Here is a 16,864-nt window from a genome sequence, read left to right as displayed (position 1 = left end):
GAGGATTGGAGGAATCTCATTGCAGATGGGTTCGTGTCATTTTTTGGGTTATGGTATTTGAGGTATTGTGGACATGCTTTTTGTTCCAGAAAACATCTTTTCAGCAAGGATGGCCTTGTTTTGTTTTGCTGAAAAATACCTGTAATTTCCCTTTGCTTTTTATCAATTAGCCAGATTGTTGTTGTTGTTGTTCTTTTAAAAAAAATATTTATGAAATGGAAACTGTCCAGTGCCTGGCACGTGTTCTTTGCCAGTTGGTCTGATGGTTGTGTGTGTGTGGGGGGGGTAAATTTTATCACCAGAGAGATGGACCCAGGCAGGGCACAACAGCACCCACAAAAACTGCAGACTTGGATGTGTTTCCTTGGAGTGTGATCCAAAATGCAGATGGCACAGAGATGAGCACGGGAACGATGGGGAGCATATGTCTGTGTTAGGATGTTGGCTTAACAAATCTTCCAAACTTCTTAGACACCTGTTGTTTAAGGGAGGAGGGTTTGGGGAGCTGCTGGAGGGGGAGGCTCAGGCAGCCAAAAGCTTTGGGTGCCACTTCCAGCTCTGCCCTGGGAAGGTTGGGGCAGCCAAGGGGGGAAATCAGGCTGCACTGGGAGAGGGATTTTGGAGCTGAGAGTGCTGCAAATTGGGTTTCCAGCTCTGTTAACTCCCCTGGGCACTTCTTGGAGAATAGTCCTGGGGGAAGGGAAGCTAAGAAACGGCCTGAAGTTGTGCAGTGGGAGGTTGGGGTTGGGTATGGAGGAAAATTTCTTCACAGAAGGGTTGTCGAGCTTGGAACCCCTTCCCAAGGCAGTGGCAGAGTCATCATCCCTGGGATTGCCCAAAACCATGTGGATGTGGCACTTGAAGGACAAGGTTTAGTGGGGAACTGGGTGGTGCTGGTTGATGGTTGCACTTGATGCCCTTAAAGGGCTTTTTCCACCCTTAGCAATTTGATTCCAAGGGTACAGATCCCTCCTGCACTTCTCCACACCCCAAACCAAACACCAAGCAGTCCAGAAGCTGAATTTTTTTTTTCCTTCTTCCTCACCAGATGGGAGTTTACAGCTGCAAATCATCAGTTGGGCTTTTGGCAGAATAAAAGGCCCGAAATATCTCTGCCACTTTCTTGCACCAGTTTGTTTCCAGATGTCTGAGGCTCATTCAGCGTGAAGCATTTTCCCCGATCAATATTTTAACCTTCTTGTTGATATTTACTCAGTGCTGCTGAATAAACTGCACCAAGTGGAGCTCCATGGATGGGAGAGTAAATCTACATTTCTATCAGCTCTCTGGAGGCTTTGCAATAATTCATATTATCTGAGGTTATTGTTATACTGGGATATTAATGAGCACATCTTCCTTCTTTCTGCCTCTTGGAGCTTCAATTCAGATCCCACTTCTGGTGCTAAAACAACATCTCAGCTCTGAATTAGCATGGAGAGGAGAAAGCTTTGTGTTCTGCTTTTGTCAGCTGAGTTTGAAAGAACCCTTTCTCTGTAGTTCCATAAAGATGTATTTGATGTAACTCCATCTGCTTCCCTCTGACCTTTGGGAGGAGGAGATTAAACCCTTCTCTGTGGGTCTTCGTGGCATTTTTAAATCTTGCTGGAGGTTTCTGCTCCTTCTCCTTCTCCCATCTCCCTTCAAAACTGAAGTTTAATGAGCACTGAGCGCTGTCCTCCCTTTCCTCTGGCAGTTCTGGTGTGTGCTTGCTGTTCCCCACGAAAACCTGATGATGGAACTGCCTGTTCCATGTTCTCCTCTGCGTGCCCTTAACCCAGCCTTTCACCTCCAAGCACTGACTTTTCTTTGCTTGTTAGTTTTTGGGTAGAAAAACCTTCCAGCCTTCTGGAAGAAGGCGGCTCAGGACGTTTCAAAAGCCCTTCTGACCCATTCATCATCATCATTTTAGTGTGTGCATGCAGCAGGAGTCAAATAGCCTCAATTGTAGCTTCTATTGAACTCATCTTTTCTGCTCTGCAATTTCTTTATCGTGCCATAATAAAGCTGCCCCTGTCACTGCTGAGCTGGGGCTCATCTGTCTCCCTCTGCACGATGGGATCTGCTGCTGGGCTGGAGCTGGCAGAGAGAAAATGTCTGTGTGAGGCTGGGCTGTGTCAGTCCACCTCAGGAACTACAAAAAAATCTCCCAAAAAGTAGCTCTTGCCTGGTGCTGATGCTGCTGGAGGTGGCAGATCCCTGGTCAGTCGTGGGAGCTTAACCAGGGACAGCAGAGGAGCAGGGAAATGATCCAGTCTTGGCTTCTCCTTCTCGAGAAACCCCATCCTCTGATGGCACAAGCTGCTCCAGCTGCTCCTCCAGGACTCTGGGCTTGGAATTGTCAAGAGATTTGAGGCTTGGGCTGATCCAAATCCTCCTGTTCGGGTGACTGTGCTGGTGCACATCACCTTAGGCCTTGAGTCTGATCTTCTCTGCTTCCCTTTCTTAACTCTCCATGGAATTATTAGTGGTGGAAAATGTGCTGTGCTGGTGAGGAGAGTCAGGGCTCAACCCAAAGGAGCATCTGCTGGCTCGAGACAGGGACTGAGCAGCCCTGGGAGACAGGGGAGTGCAGGGCTTCCACAGTTCCTTGGGAAGCTGGGGAGATACAGCACAGCTCTGCAGCTCTGATTCTCTTGGAATGAAGGTTTTATAGACTGGGGGAGATTTAAGGGCAGATGAATTTGCCCCAGAGTGAGTCACAGCCAGAGCAGAGGCTCCAGTTACAGAGATGGGAGGTCCCCTCCTTAGTCCTTGCACCAACCTGCTCATGAGATCTGAAATCATTTCGTTCTTCATTCCTCCCTTTTCTTAATCATTTCTCCCCCAAAAGTCTCTTATTCATCTCACATTTCAAAGGGAGGTGGGTTCTGTGGGGTCAGTGGTTTTGGTGGGCTCTTTGTTTTTTCTGCCTTTCCTTTGGGGTGTGAATGGAATGAACACACAGAGGGGAAAAACATCCTTTGATGGCAGCAATTACAAGGAAGAGAACACAAAGAAAAAAGCAAGGAAAACTGGGATGCAAGTGAAGATAAACTGCAAATGATGAGTCCAATGTCTCCTGTTGTCTGAGGGGATGGATCTCCTTGTGAAAGGGCTGTGACTGGAGGTGGGTTCAGTTCTGAGATGTGGCCTTCCTGAAATCCTGTCGCTGCTCCAGGCCTCTGTTTCCCATCTCTAAAATGGAAAAAATGCTTTTTGGAACCTCATTTAAGAGCTCTGGTCTCCCAGGATTGTCTCACTTGCGTGTGCAGCACCTGGGGGGGGGGTGTGATCCATCTCTTTTGGGAGCTTTGGCCACCAACCACACATGTATTTATGAGGTTAGATGGTAATTAAAGGAATGGCTTGTTTTCAACATTGGGAATAAAGGTTTGGAGCCCCTCTTCAGATGGGACTACGAGCATCCTCCCAAATTTTGCATCAGGATGGCAGATGCCATTCCTGACTTGAGCTCGTTTAAATTCACACACATTTTCTTTTGCATGAAAAAGAAGGCAAACAAACTGTTCCACAAAATGTTCCTTATTTATCTAACTCATCCTACTAACTTCTTTGAGCTATCTAAATATATATATATAATTAGATGGGCTTTTTTATGTAACTACCACAAGATACTTACTCCCCTAACCACTTCCTTCAAAGCTGTTCTTATCTATAAAATTATCTAATTTGGACGTGTTCTATTGCCAATAGAAACTCGTTCTGAACCTTAAAGGAAAAACCTGGGACGCTCATAATAGGTTTATTTTTTTTGTATTTCAGTAAAAAGAGAAATCTTTTATCCCCTGAAATCTCTCAGTTCTTCATGCATTTGACTGACTCCTTCTTGCAGTGGGACTGTTATTTGCTGTGCTGCTGAAATGGAGCCACCTATGAAGGGAAATGCAGCAGTTGTTTCAATGATTCACAGCTCAGCTTCACGTCAGGTTTGAGATCAGAGCCCCTCTTGGTGCAGCTGAGAGGGAGAAGATCATTTATTTGCTGGGATATCTGATATGCCACGAGCTGAGCAGGGTGGGGGCTGCTCCCCCCAGATGTTTGGATCTGGAGGTGTTGGTTTATCCCAACAAACAGCCTGTTGGTGGTGGAAATTGGGGCAGACTCATCCATGTGCATCAGCACACCCTGCAGGGGCTCAGCTGGCAGAGCTGCTGCTGGGGAGAGGCTGTTTGGGGCTGGGCTGAGACCCCAAATCATGTTTGGGGCTGGGCTGAGACCCCAAATCATGTTTGGGGCTGAATTGAGCTGGACCTGCAATACTACCATAGTTCTGAGCTTTTGTTTTGGGCAATTAACTGGATTTTTAAGACCTTCTGATCTCCCCCCTGTGCCTTGCTGACCTCAGGGAGCAGCTTGGCAGCAATTCCCAGGGGAGGAGCTCTCAGGGCTGGCTGGTGGGGACCAGTGCTCTGCCCTGCAGGAGGGGGCCTGTCTCTGAGGGCTTTCTGAAGTATCAGCATCTCTTCCCTGCCTTTCTGTGCCCCTGACTTTAAGCAGGATCCCAAACCCTCTGTAATATTCTGATTTACAGTCTTACAACGACAACACTTCCATCCCCAGGAACAGGATTTTCTAGGTCACCAAATTCCCTTGCTTTGGCAGGGAACTGTGTCAGATCACCTCATTCATAAAGTGACCAAACTCTATTTAAAAACCATGGGGTGGCTTCCCTCCCCCTCCCCTCCCCACGAAACACTTCCTGGCAGGAGGCAGTTTGGAAACCTTTGATTTCCAAAGCAAGCTGGGTTTATTTGCAGACAGTTCTCCTGCAGCTGCCTCCTCTGGATCCCCTGCTTTCAGGCCCCCCTCCCCTGCTGTTGGCTGACAGGGGGCTTTAATTCTGTGATCCTGCTCTGCCATGGGGATTTTGGGGTGGAGGCCTTGGATGAGCTTTCCCAGGTCTTGAGTTCCCTTCTGAGTGCAGGACAGCAAGGCTGAGGCTCCAACAAGTGTGTGACGGGCAGAGATGGACCTGAACTATCCAAAATATGTCTGAAAAGGAGTGGGGTGGTTTCACAGGGCAGGAGAGGGAGGAGGATGCAGGATCCACCTGGATGGTGCCTGCAAAGGTGGCAGGAGAAGGTGTGCCTGGCCCAGGTGTGCTCAGCACTGAGGTCAGAGTAGGATCTGTCCACCTCCCACTCCTGGAGTTTTCCCAGAGCCTGCTCTGGGTCTGGGAGCAATCCCAGCCCTCCCAGCCTGCGTGTTGCTGTCCCTCCAACTTCACCTTCAGCACTGAGCTGCAGCCCAGGCAGGTGTGAATCTGGACCTTGAGGGCCACAACCATAAATTAAAACCAAATTCAGCCCAGACACAGGGAAATGCTCTTCTATTCCTGGAATAATGAATGCTTGGAATGGCCTGCTGGGCAGGGGCACTGGGGCAAAGGCCTGGGGATCAGTCACACAGCAAGTGACTTGTAGCTGTTGTCCTGAGGGAAATGATGTGTAAAAGGGATGAGCTCAAACACCCCATGCCTGTTACCTGTGTACCTCATGAGTAATTTGTCTCTGAAGCAGAGGCGTTTTATTTTTCTCCTCTGAAGCTGATTCTTTTCCGCCAGCTTATTTCTTCTCAGCAGGAGGGGAAGATGAATTCCTGTCAAATAATAGTTCATTGCTCTTAATGCAAGAGTCCAATTAATTGATGGTTTAAAAGCTTCGCTTTTCTCGCCATTAAAAACAAATAAACAGGGAAACAAAACTGAAGTGTTGCAGGGGAGGTTGGAGCAGCACAGAGACACCTCAGCTCTGCCTGGTGCAGCATTTCCCAGCCTCACACCCTGGGATGGCTCTGGTTGTCCCACTCCTGCCAGTCTCCCAGTGCTGGATGATGTTTTTTCCCAGCCTGTGTTGCTGTTCAGGGCACAAGGAGCAGGTTAATATTGGATATGAAGATTTTAGCAGCTGAGGGCAAAAGTGTCTCACCGTGTGTCCTTCTCAGGGAGTGCATATAGGGAAAGGTGGAGCCCTGGAGAGTCCTAAAGCAAATTAAGGATTTGGGATGTGGGGGAGAAAGCACAGCTTTCCCAACTCCAAATATCCCAACTGGGAGTGTTTAGTTTGGCCTTAGGAAAGCTGGTCAGTTTTGGAAGCAATAGTTCCAGTGCCTCACTGCTCCCTGCCCTCCCTCCTCAGACCCCTGCATCCCATCTTCCTGTGCTCCCTCTATCCCATCTTCCTGTGCTCCCTCCAGCCCAGTTTCTGGCCTCCCTCTGTCCTCAGTCTCCTGCCATTCTGCCCTCCTTCCCAGCTCCCTTCTCCTGCTCCTTGCTTCCCTCCATGCTCTGTTTGCTGTATCCCTCCATCCTGCCCTGTCCTCCTTCCATCCTTAATTCCCTGTTCCCCCTGTATCCCTCCTTCCTGCCCAGTGATCTTTCCATGCTCAGTCCTCTGCCAGCCCTGTATCCCTTCCTCCCAGCATTCCTCCATCCTGCCCTGTCCTCCTTCCATCCTTAGCTCCCTGTCCCCCCTGCATCCACCTCTCCCTGTATCCCTCCATCCTGTCCTGCCCTCTTTCCATGCTCAGTCCCCTGTCCTCCCTGTGACCCTCCATCCTGCCTTGTCCTCCTTCCCTCTCCATCCTCTGTCCCCCCTGCATCCCTCCCTCCCTCCTTCCTGCCCTGTGCTCTTTCCACGCTCAGTCCTCTGTCAGCCCTGTATCCCTCCATACTGCCCTGTCCTCCTTCCATCCTTAGTTCCCTGTCCCTCCCCGCATCTCTCCATCCTGCCCTCTCCCCCCTCCCTCCCCAGTCCCCCTCTCTCCCCGTACCCCCTCTCCATCCCTTCCCTCCCCGCATCCCTCCATCCTGCCCTCTCCCCCCTCCCTCCCCAGTCCCCCTCTCTCCCCGTACCCCCTCTCCATCCCTCCCTCGCCGCCCCGCCCGTTTTTGGGGGGGGTCCCCGCCGTGCCCGGGCCGCCGCCCCCCGCCCCCTGCAGTTCCCCCTCCCGCCGCCGGGGACCCGCGGCCGCCGCTGCCGGAGCGGGGCCGGAGCAGCCGCGGGCAGAGCCCAGCCCAGGTACGAGCGGGCAGGGATGGAGGGAGGCAGGGATGGACGGAGGGAGGCAGGGATGGAGGGTCTGGCGGGCGGCGGGCAGCGCTCCCCCGGGGTGGCGGGGCCGGGGGTCCCCCCGCGGGATGCTCGCCCCGGCCCCCGGGAGCCGCCGCTGCGGAGCCGCGGGGCCGGGAGCGCTCGGAGCGCGGAGCCGCAGCCGCTCGCTGCCCCCCCGGCCACAATCACCCCCTCCCCGGCCACGTTCGGCCCCGTCCCGGTCACATCCATCCCCTCCGGACCCACAGCGAGTGCCCCCCGGCCGCCCCCTGCACTCGCTGAAGGACTTTGGGACCAGCCCTTTGCGGTGTTTTTAGCGCACCAAGAGTTGAAAAATGCCACGCTCCGGCTTTTCGGCGGAGCCGAAGTTCGCGGGGCGCGGGGAGGGGGTGGCTACAACTCCTGTGGATCAGCCGGGAGCGATGCCCGGGATGCGGTGGGCAGCTGGCAGGGATGCTCCCCGCGGCCCCGGGGGCTGCCGTGCTCGCAGCCCTGCGTGCCAGGCAGCGAGGAAAACGCTCTCTAACTCAAGATTTTTCTCGGGCTCTGGATCGGAAGGAAAAAGGGCTCATTGTTCTGGAACGCGTGTCGGTGGAGTTGTGCTCGGGAATGATTTGCCTTTGGAATGTGCGAGGTGCTCGTTGTGTGCGCAGACGTGCGGGGTCGGCGCTGCCCTGACTCCTTTAGCGAACGAGCAGCGCTGAGCCCGGGCACTGGGGGGAAAACTCCACGCAGAAACCTCTTCCTAGGCCCAACTTTATTCCGTGTGATTTACGCCTGAACTCTGGCACAGCCGCGGCTCTGGGCCGGGGCTCTGCGTAGGTGAGCGATGCTGCGAGCGCCGCTCGGCTCGTCGCCCATCAGGCTGGATTCTTTCCTTTCACAGGGTCGAGACCTCAAGGTTGCGACCCTGGGGGGAGTTAATTGAACAAGCCGGGGGTTCGCTTCGCCTCCCGCTCCCCCTTTGCGGGGAGGTGCTGCTGGCTGGAGGCTCCAGCGCTGTCCCTGCCTCCCCGGGGACCTCCCGCTGGCGGGGGATGCTGAGGGACAGCTCAGCCGCCGCATCCCGGCCGTTCTGACGGAGCGCTGGTGGGCTCCAGCAGCCCCCACCGCCACCAGGGGAGATCCCCCCCGGCAGGAACCAGCCCTTTGTCTCAGCCTTTTCTCCGGGAAGCCGCTCAGCAGCCACATCCCGGCTGGATGTGACCGCTGCATCGAGCACAGAGCAGAGCCCCCCCTGCTTCCCTGCGCTGGGAGCCGGGAGCCTACGGCGTTCGGAGAGCGAGGAGCATCCCTCTGGAGTCTCTGGCTCTCCCGTGGAGCCGACAGCACCCAGCAACCAGCTCCTGGGTGCTCAGACGTGTGTGCTCACAGGTAGGAGGTGGATGTGACTGTGCCGGGTGCTTTCCTGCCATGGTTTGCTTTAGTCTTCTTTCACACAGGGGTAGGAGCCATCTGCAGTGAGGCTCCCACCGTGCCAAGGCATTTTTAACATGTCTTGATGCAAGTCTGCTTTAGTATTTATGTATATTAAGCTGTGTATTTGAAGGGAACCATCTGGGTAGAGAAATAGATGGCGAGTGGCAGAACCTTTCCCTCTCGGTTTCCATTTCGGGGCTGGGCCTGATTAGCGAAGGCAGAAGTTGGGAAAGTTGCTGCGTGGCTCGTTCTGGTTTGCAGGTGGTGCTTTCCCCATACCTGATGTGAATTCCTACCCTGGGATGAGACAGCTGGAGCTGGGATGGGGGAAGAGGGAGCTGACAGGCTGTGCTGAGCAGAGAGTGTGTCAGCACAGGGAAGGAGAATGCTCTTTTCTTTTCCTTTAAATGGCCATTTCTCTTAACCCTTTGTGCTCTGGCGCCTGTGGGGATGGTACCTCTGCTCTTGGGGGTGGGAAGAGGGGGCCTGAGGAAGGTGAACCCCCAAAATGAAGGGCTGTGGGTGAGGACAGACCAGAGTTGGGGTAAAGACATGAACACCTCCCTAAACAGAATCACCTGTGCAAGGCTGGGTTATAAATGGAGGGGTTGGAGCAGCTGCCTGCAGTTCTGAGAGGGACAGGCACAGAGACAGAGCTGCTGCTGCTGCAAGTTTCTTGCTGGAGGTTTCTTTTGCAAGCTGTGCAAGGAAAATAAGCCAAGGAGTCATGTGGGCTGGCAAAGGCCTGGACACCTCGATGCCAAGGAGCACTCAGCAATCTGGGGGAGAACGGAGGATGATTTGAGGGACCTGGTCTTCAGGGAGCTCATCAAAGGAGCAGCAAAGCAGGTAGGGGCAGTGCTGCCTCCAGACTGTCTGTTCTGAAATGTGCCAGGGAATTGCATCTCCCGTGTGTTGTGTGTGCTCACACTGATGTCTTTGCTTGATGGAAAAGCAGAAAGTGAACTTAAAACTCAGCCAGGAGCTGGGAAAATCCTCAGCTAAATCCTGGCTGATTGAAGGAGTTCTGGTGGGAGAGAATCTGACTGTGATGGAGGATCTCTGTGTTCTGCCACGGGAGCTGCTTTGGCCATGTGGGTTTAGGCTCCTCTTTCTCTTGGGAAGAGCTGCTGGTTTTCCATGTGAAATAGGGACAGAGGAGACCAGGAGAGGCCTGGGGCTGCTTTGGCTGGAGGAGGAGCTGTGTGTTTTTACTGGGTGAGGCTTGAGCCTGCACGGGTTGGTGGGTAGAAGGATAGGCTTTGGTATCAGAAGAAGAAAAGCAGGGGGGAGGAGTAGGGAGGGGTGACACAGGGGATGAAGGAACAGATACCTGCTCAAAATCAGACATGGCTGGGCCATATTGGTGGAGAAGAACTCCCTCCTCCAAGAAACTTCATCTTCTTTAAGGTACTTTGAGCTTTATTCTGGTTTTTGTCAGCACTAAGTATGTGCAGGCAGTCGATGTCTTGCCCTTTTTAAAGGCCTGATGATGTGCCTGAGGTGTGGGTATTGATTCTCACTGTCTTTTAGGGGAGCTCTTCATGGGCAGCACTTGTTAGGGTCAGGTTTGAATTGGTGGTTTGTGTTTTTTTTGTGCTTCCAGGCAGGCACAAGGAAAGACAAATGTTCTGCAAGTCTTCTCAGAAGTGTTTTCTGGGCAAGAGGTTTCTAAGGCAGCACATAAAGGCTGGGGAATCAGCTAAAATGAGGAACCTCTTGCTGTGTGTGTGAACAGGAGGAACACTGGAATGGGGCTTGAGCAAGATGAGAACAGCTTGGAGGGGGTTGCTGAGACTTGAGGGGATGACACAGAGGATTCAGTGGGGTATGAGAAACTCCAGGAGGAAAGCTTTGTACAGGAGTGGAAAACTTGGCTTAGAAAGGAGACCCTGGGAATGCTGCAGAGCTGTGCCTGACTGGGAGCTCCAGTTTGTCTGGCTGTACCCTCAGGGGAGCTACTAATCCTGCCATGGCTTCTCTGACAAGAAAAAGGGGGGACTTGGAGAGAGAAAAAGAGTTGTAAAACCTCTGAGGATGTAATGGAGCAGTTTTAAGGGTCCCTATGATGATTTTTCATCTGTTCTGTGAGACGTGGCTTGGAAGGACAGTTAACATTACTGTGGTTTTTATGTTTGTCCTGGTGCCTGTGGAAGACTTGGTGTGGTACAGTGGATGTGGGAGTTACTGGTGGTGAAGGTGGAGGAAAATGTAGTGAGGACCAGCTCATAGAATCACAAAATGGTTTGGGTTGGAAGGAGATGAGTTTTAAGGTCCCTTCCAACCCCTGCCATGGGCAGGGACAGCTTCCATGGATAGAACATTTCCATGCAGGTCACAGGGAGTAGCTGATGGGCAGGACAGAGCTGGCAGTCCCCACCTGCAGTGAATTAGCACTGATTGAGTTGTTCCATGAGGAACAAACGGACAGAGGGGTTGGGAAGCAGGTGTTGTGAATCAGGAGATCTGGGGACCGTTGGTCTGAGGCAATCAGGTGTAAATGAGCAGCAGGTGTGAAGGGGAGGACTCTTCCCCCTTGATGGGCAGTTAGCAAGGCAGGGACCCCAGTGGGCAGAGGGAGCCGATGGATACAGCAGGAATTCTGCCACGAGCTGCCTTTCCAGAAATCAGACCTGAGGAAGAGCTGGGATGTCAGGCAGGTGAGTTTTGCTTCTGGGTGCTTGCTGGGAGGGCCTAATTATCACTCAAATACTTGGATGGGTCTAAGCTTGAGGTCAAATCACCTCAGCTTACGTGCAGAGGATGGGTGCCCAGTAGGGAAGCCTTCCTTCCTAATGCTGCTTGGAAGGCTGAGAAAACAGGAGCTCAACATGTTCCAACGGACCTAATTTATTTGGATTTTTCATTAAATCCACCCAAAAGGGACTATTTTGGGAAATAAATAGCAGAACGTGGGCAATAAATAGCTGTGGGATAAGGGGCAGAGTTCAGTGCTGGCTTCCCTAGTTAAGCTGCAGAAAATAGAAGTGTAATGGTCGAGTGCTGATCGGAGGGGAGATAGGTGATTATGTGAAGGTTCCTCACGCTGAGGCTGGGCTTATTTATTATCTTTAATGATTTGGAGGTGGAAATGGATCAGAGCTGGGTTAGGGAGAGCCAATGTGCCAACAGAAAGGGTTTGCTTTTGTGAGAATTAGAAGAGAAGGCTGCTGACTGTGAGTGTGCCAGTGGTTTGGGAGCAGCAGTTGGTGTAACTCGGGCTCCAGAACTACAAGAAGAAAACCCTGAGTCAATCTTTCCCTGATAATGGAACCTGGGGGGATTCTGTGGGATTCTACCAGGAGGACATGTAGGGCCAGGAGGAGATGGTGTGGTTTGTGTGTGCAGGTGAGGAGGTTCCTGGGGCTGTGTGGATGAGCTGTAGGTGATGGAGATGCTGTGAGGTGGCCAACAGTGCCCTCCACCTCGGGGGCTCTGTGGGGAGAGGTGTCTGCGGGGACAGGCTGCTCTTCCCAAAGCCTCTCAGGTCAGGGATTTGCTGCTGGAGCAGGGATTTGCTGTTGGAGCAGGGGCTGTGGATTCAGGCTGTGCCAGCATCCCCTGGACCGGCTGCTTTGGAATGAACAGAGGGAACTTTGCTGAGTCCTGCTGAGCTCCTCCTGGTGGGACCTTCCCCTGGATTTTCCAGGGGATGGATGATAGATGGGGTGTTAGTGATTTGTCAGGGATGAAGGAGCAGAGCTGTGAGCTGTCCATCTCCATGGATCCAGCAGTGCCTCCAACCCAGAGGCTCAGGAATGTTCCCAGTGCTTGAGAGGGAGTGTTGTTGTGAAGTGTCTGATGAGTCTGTGGTCTCACAGTGCCTGGAGGGGGGATTACAGAGCCCAGAGGATTTGGGTTCTGCTTGATTGCAAATCCCTGAGCCAGGTCTCAGTCAAGTGTCAAGGTACCAATGTTTATCCTGCCCGTCCTTGGCATGGAAGCAGCTCTGTAACACAATACCCAAAAAACGCCCGAGCCCAGCCCCTGGTGAGCCATCCAGCCCAGGGGGATTTTCATCTCTGCTGAGATCTCCTGACTTCAAAGTCTGCAGAATTTATTTGCATCCTTCATGAAGGAGAGAGCCAGCCATTTGTGGTTTTGTTTTATTTTTATTTTTTTTTTCCCTGAGCCTCTCTGTCCCTCCCCACCCTCTCTTCAGTTTGTTTATTTGGTTAGCTCAGCGTCAGCACAACGATGTGGAAATAAAGCAGAGGAGCTTCCTCTTGGCCTTATTGAATATTCATAAATGGGAGAAATAGATTATACTGGCAATCCCTGGCTGGGCTACAGTTAATGGAAGTTCTTCTTTGACCTTACAAACCCCGCTTTTCAAGGTTTTATAATGAGTCTGCAAAAATTCATCCCGGGCACAAACAAGTCATCTGAGGTCTCAGACCCTGTGAGCACAAAGTCATAATAATAATACTAATTTCCCACCCACTCAGGCATGTGCTCAGTTCCTTATAGATCTCGCTATTTTTAAAAAGCAGGTTTTTGCTTGATTTTTTTTTTTTTACCTTTTTGGGACTGTTTCAATGTGTGTGTTGGGGGGGAGGAGGGTGACTGGTGGGGGAACAGCTCTCCCTGTGCTGTGTGACACCAGTTCCCTGCATTGGTCCCCCTTGGGAGGCTCTGTGGGTCCTTCCCTGGCTCGTCCAGGAGCAGTTTTATGTCCTTAAGATCTCAGCCCGCTGAGCTGGGTGATCACACCTCAGCTGGGTCAGCAGAAAATCAGCTCTTGCTCCCTGGCAGTGGCTCTGCACCTTCTCTCCCCTTCCTGAGTCTGAGAGCAAAGACAATCTGGGCCTCCTGGGGAGGGGATGAGCTGCTAAAAGCCCCTGCAAGGTTTTGTCCAGCACTAACCTCTTCACAAACTTTCTGCTGAAGGCCACAGGGTTTGTGGTGCAGTGACAGAAGCTGACGTTTTGCTGAAGGAATTTGGATGCTGAAGGGTTTATTTGATGGCTCCCTGGCCCTGCTCAGAGGCAGAGGGACTGCAAGGCTTGTTGCCACTGATGTTTGAGTGTGTAGTGGGATTCCTGCTGGGCAGCAGCCCCGTGCTTTCTCTTTGTAGGCTGTGATGAAGCAGCAAATTGCTGCTGTCTGATGGAGTTGCTCTAAATGTGGCTTGTTTTGGGTCAAGTGACTGAGCCGGGGCAGAGCCTGCCTGCAAACCCTAGTTCATTGAAACCAGTGCTGATCTGCAAACATGTGCCAAAACTGCTATTTTTCACCCCTCAAAAAAAGGCTTGTCAAAATACATATTACTCTACCCACGCTGGCTGTTTGCCCTTGCTGTTTTCCTGTTTGCTCTGTGCTTATTTCCCATTTTTCACTCCACCTCGTGTGTGATCTGGTAACATCTGGTGTTAAAGGATTGTGTGTGTGCACGGGCAGCTCTGAGAGCAGGGCATCACATCTCTTTTTAAGACTGAAAAACGTTTGGGGCAGAGCCTGTGCTAATGCTCAGAGAGCATCTGGTCCTCTCCAGGTCCAATTCATCACTGTCTTGCAGTTTGCATTATTGTTCACACCGAGGGAAAGTGGGTGTGAAGCTGGAATAATAATGTTTCACACTTGCTTTGCATTGGTTTTGATATCCAAGAGCATCTCAACCTATCAGAAAAGGCATAAAGGAATTGAGTGGTCGGAAGCTGAAAGCACAGTTGACAAATAACTTCTTAATTACCTTTAGTGAGGAAATGACTGCTGGGCTCGATATTATATCGATGGCAAAGGGAAAATCGAGATGGGAATTTTCAATTCTAACTGAAAAGGCTGGAAGGAATCAGGAGGGGTGAGCTCAGTGCAGTGATTCCCCCAACTTTTAACCTCTTGCTGTACAGTTCTTCCACATGTAATTCCAGCATGGACATTTTCCTGAATCTGCAGAGAGCCCTGAAAAATCCCCCTGTACTATAATATTCCTTGTTTGTTTTCAAAGGGGATACTAGTGGTTAAATGATGGCCATCAATGCTGTAGTTGCTTTAATGGAGCCTAATGGCATGAACACATAAAGAACTTAATGCTCTGTGGTGTATCAGGAGCTTTGTGTTTGGGAAACAGGGTCTTTTGATAGTTGGACCTCCCAAGGGTCTTTCAGGAGACGTGTCTTTGAGTGATTTGGACTGACGTGCCTTTTGTTCTGTTCCTGCTGGGTGTTAAATAAGATTTAAGTCTCCTCAGTCACTATTTAGTTATTGAAGAACATCACAGTCAACACAAATGCAAACAAAACTGTCTGGATGTTTGTTTATACAACAGATCATTAGGAAGTCTGTAGGAAAAAAAATATTCTGGTCTGTTAGATAATTAATCTGCATTTTAAGAATTGTCTAAAGACATATTTGCAAGCTAGTCCATTGAGCTTCTGCTCATCTAGTCAATAATCCCCATATTTAATAGTCCCTGAGAATGTATTTCCATAATGTGCTGTGAACAGTCGAGAAATCTGCGTCTTTTTTTGTCTTAAGATGTCAGTGCTCACACATTTTCTATGACAAATCTTTTTTCTGACTGTGGGTGAAAAATCCAGACATATCAGCTTCCAACTGGTAGGGCTGGGGACAGGGGGAGAGAAAGGAGAGGGAGAGAGAGAGAGAAAGCTGCTGGGAGCAAAGCCCTGGGTCCAGATCCCGGGATGAGTTTGCAGTTTCCATCCGGCATCGGATGCCAGGGCTGGGAGTCTGCAACCCAAAATGCACCCAAACCCCAGCCAGAATCCACCTTTCCTGGCTCCCAAGACCCCTTGTCCTGTTGGTGTTGGAGAGGCAGGAGCATGTGTTGGGCAGGAGGAGCTGGGGTGTGCCCTGAGCTGTAGGAAATGCTCTGATGGCAGCGCTGGAGTCCTGGGCTGGGAGATTTATTCTGGGATTTGAGGGATGGAGCTCGTTTGGCTTTGCTGCAGTAAAGCTGCTGGGACCTGCCAGGACTCCCCTGGCCCTGCCTGGGATCCCCACAGCAACAAGTTCCCTGGTGGATGGTGGCCCAGGCTCTGGTTTTGGGGTGTCTGCAGCACAACCAGCCCCCCACGAGTCCTCTGAGCCAACACCTCCTGTGCTCCCACACCGAGGGGTTGAGACAGGCTGGGAAGTTCAGTCAATTATCCTGGTTTATCGTGGAAAAGCGCCCAGACAGCTTGGTTGGGGGGTGATAATTTACTAATCCAGAGCAACAGAGCAGGGAGGGAAACCCACACTTGGAGAGAGGGACCCCTTGGGAGTCGCCACATCAAGGTGAGAAGCTGGAGCTTAATTTTGTTATCTTATCAATAACTGGCTGGTCTTGGTGCTGTGTTGTGAATTCTCAGGAGTGTTAATGCTATCTCGGGCTGTCTAAGCAAAGGAATAATGAACACAAGCAGGAAGAGCATTGTGTGCAGTCCTGGTATCTATACCTTAAAAATGATGTTGGCAAACTGGAGAGAGATAAGGGCAGAGCTCCGGGGGTGATGTGAGGGCTGTAAAACAGGCTGGGGAGAGAGAGACTGAAGCTCCATCCGTTTCTTTTAACTAAAGGAGTGATTTGATTATTGCCTCTAAGTACTTAGCCAGGGGAAGAGGCTTCTGCTGGCCAGAGGTATGAAGGCAGGACATGGTTCTGTGGCTGGCTGCTCAGATAAATTCAGACAAGGAAAAGGCATGTCTTATTTTTGTAGAGCTTTTTATTTAAGCACAGGAGCAAATTACCCAGGGCTTGGTACATTTGCTGGTTTTAAATTGAAATGATACATCTTGCCGTGTTCTCTTAGGTCAACTGCAGGTTTGGTGTGGGGAAAACACTCAGCATGAGCCAGCCACAGCTAAAACAAGATTTGCAAAATGGTCATTATTGCCCTTCAGATACTTCAGTTATGCCATGAGTGTTTCTTTTTTTTTTTTTTTTTTGGTGCAGGGATGCAAAACCCTGCAGGGTTTGAGGCTGTAGTTTAGAAGGTTGGGTTGCTGTCAGCCAAGCCCATGTCTAGGTCTCAGCCAGTTAAAGAATCCCCTCTTCCCACTGCTGATAGGGCAGGAAGAGCCTTTTGGACATGCCTAAAGTGGCTGAAGGGGTTCTGCTTCCACCAGACCCACCTTCCTTCTGCTTTTCCATGAGACACTCCAAGGCTCCTGCACAGAAACCAGAGATGCTGCACCACAAACCCCTTCTGCCCCCACCTGAGACACGTTCAGCAAAGCCAGGGAGGAAGATGAAGAGGCATCATTACCCCTCAGTGGGTGGCTGGCACGTTAATTAGGGCACAGGACATGTGTGTGGGGGTCCCCTCTCACCTCATCCTCAGCTCCTCACCAACCTTAAAGCTGCAGAGGGAAAGGCAGGAGTGGGAAAGGAGCAGTGGCAGGAAAATGCAGCTTGGAACAAACCACATTCCACAAGGGATCGGGGCAAG

The 16,864-nt window shown here is 51.3% G+C and overlaps 1 protein-coding gene across 1 annotated transcript in view; it reads left to right on the top strand.

Annotated features, from left to right (window-relative positions):
• The first annotated feature begins 6,997 nt into the window (after positions 1 to 6,997).
• GRIK4 (glutamate ionotropic receptor kainate type subunit 4) overlaps positions 6,998 to 16,864 on the top strand; it is a 183,795-nt gene continuing 173,928 nt past the window's right edge. The window contains 1 exon segment of the mRNA XM_064634466.1: positions 6,998 to 7,019. The gene's annotated coding sequence lies outside the window, so the exon portion shown is untranslated.

This window comes from Pseudopipra pipra, chromosome 23, assembly GCF_036250125.1.
Source record: "Pseudopipra pipra isolate bDixPip1 chromosome 23, bDixPip1.hap1, whole genome shotgun sequence".
Lineage (NCBI taxonomy): Eukaryota > Metazoa > Chordata > Aves > Passeriformes > Pipridae > Pseudopipra > Pseudopipra pipra.
The sequence above is the reverse complement of the archived record's forward strand: the minus strand, read 5'-3'. Positions and strand labels throughout refer to the sequence as shown.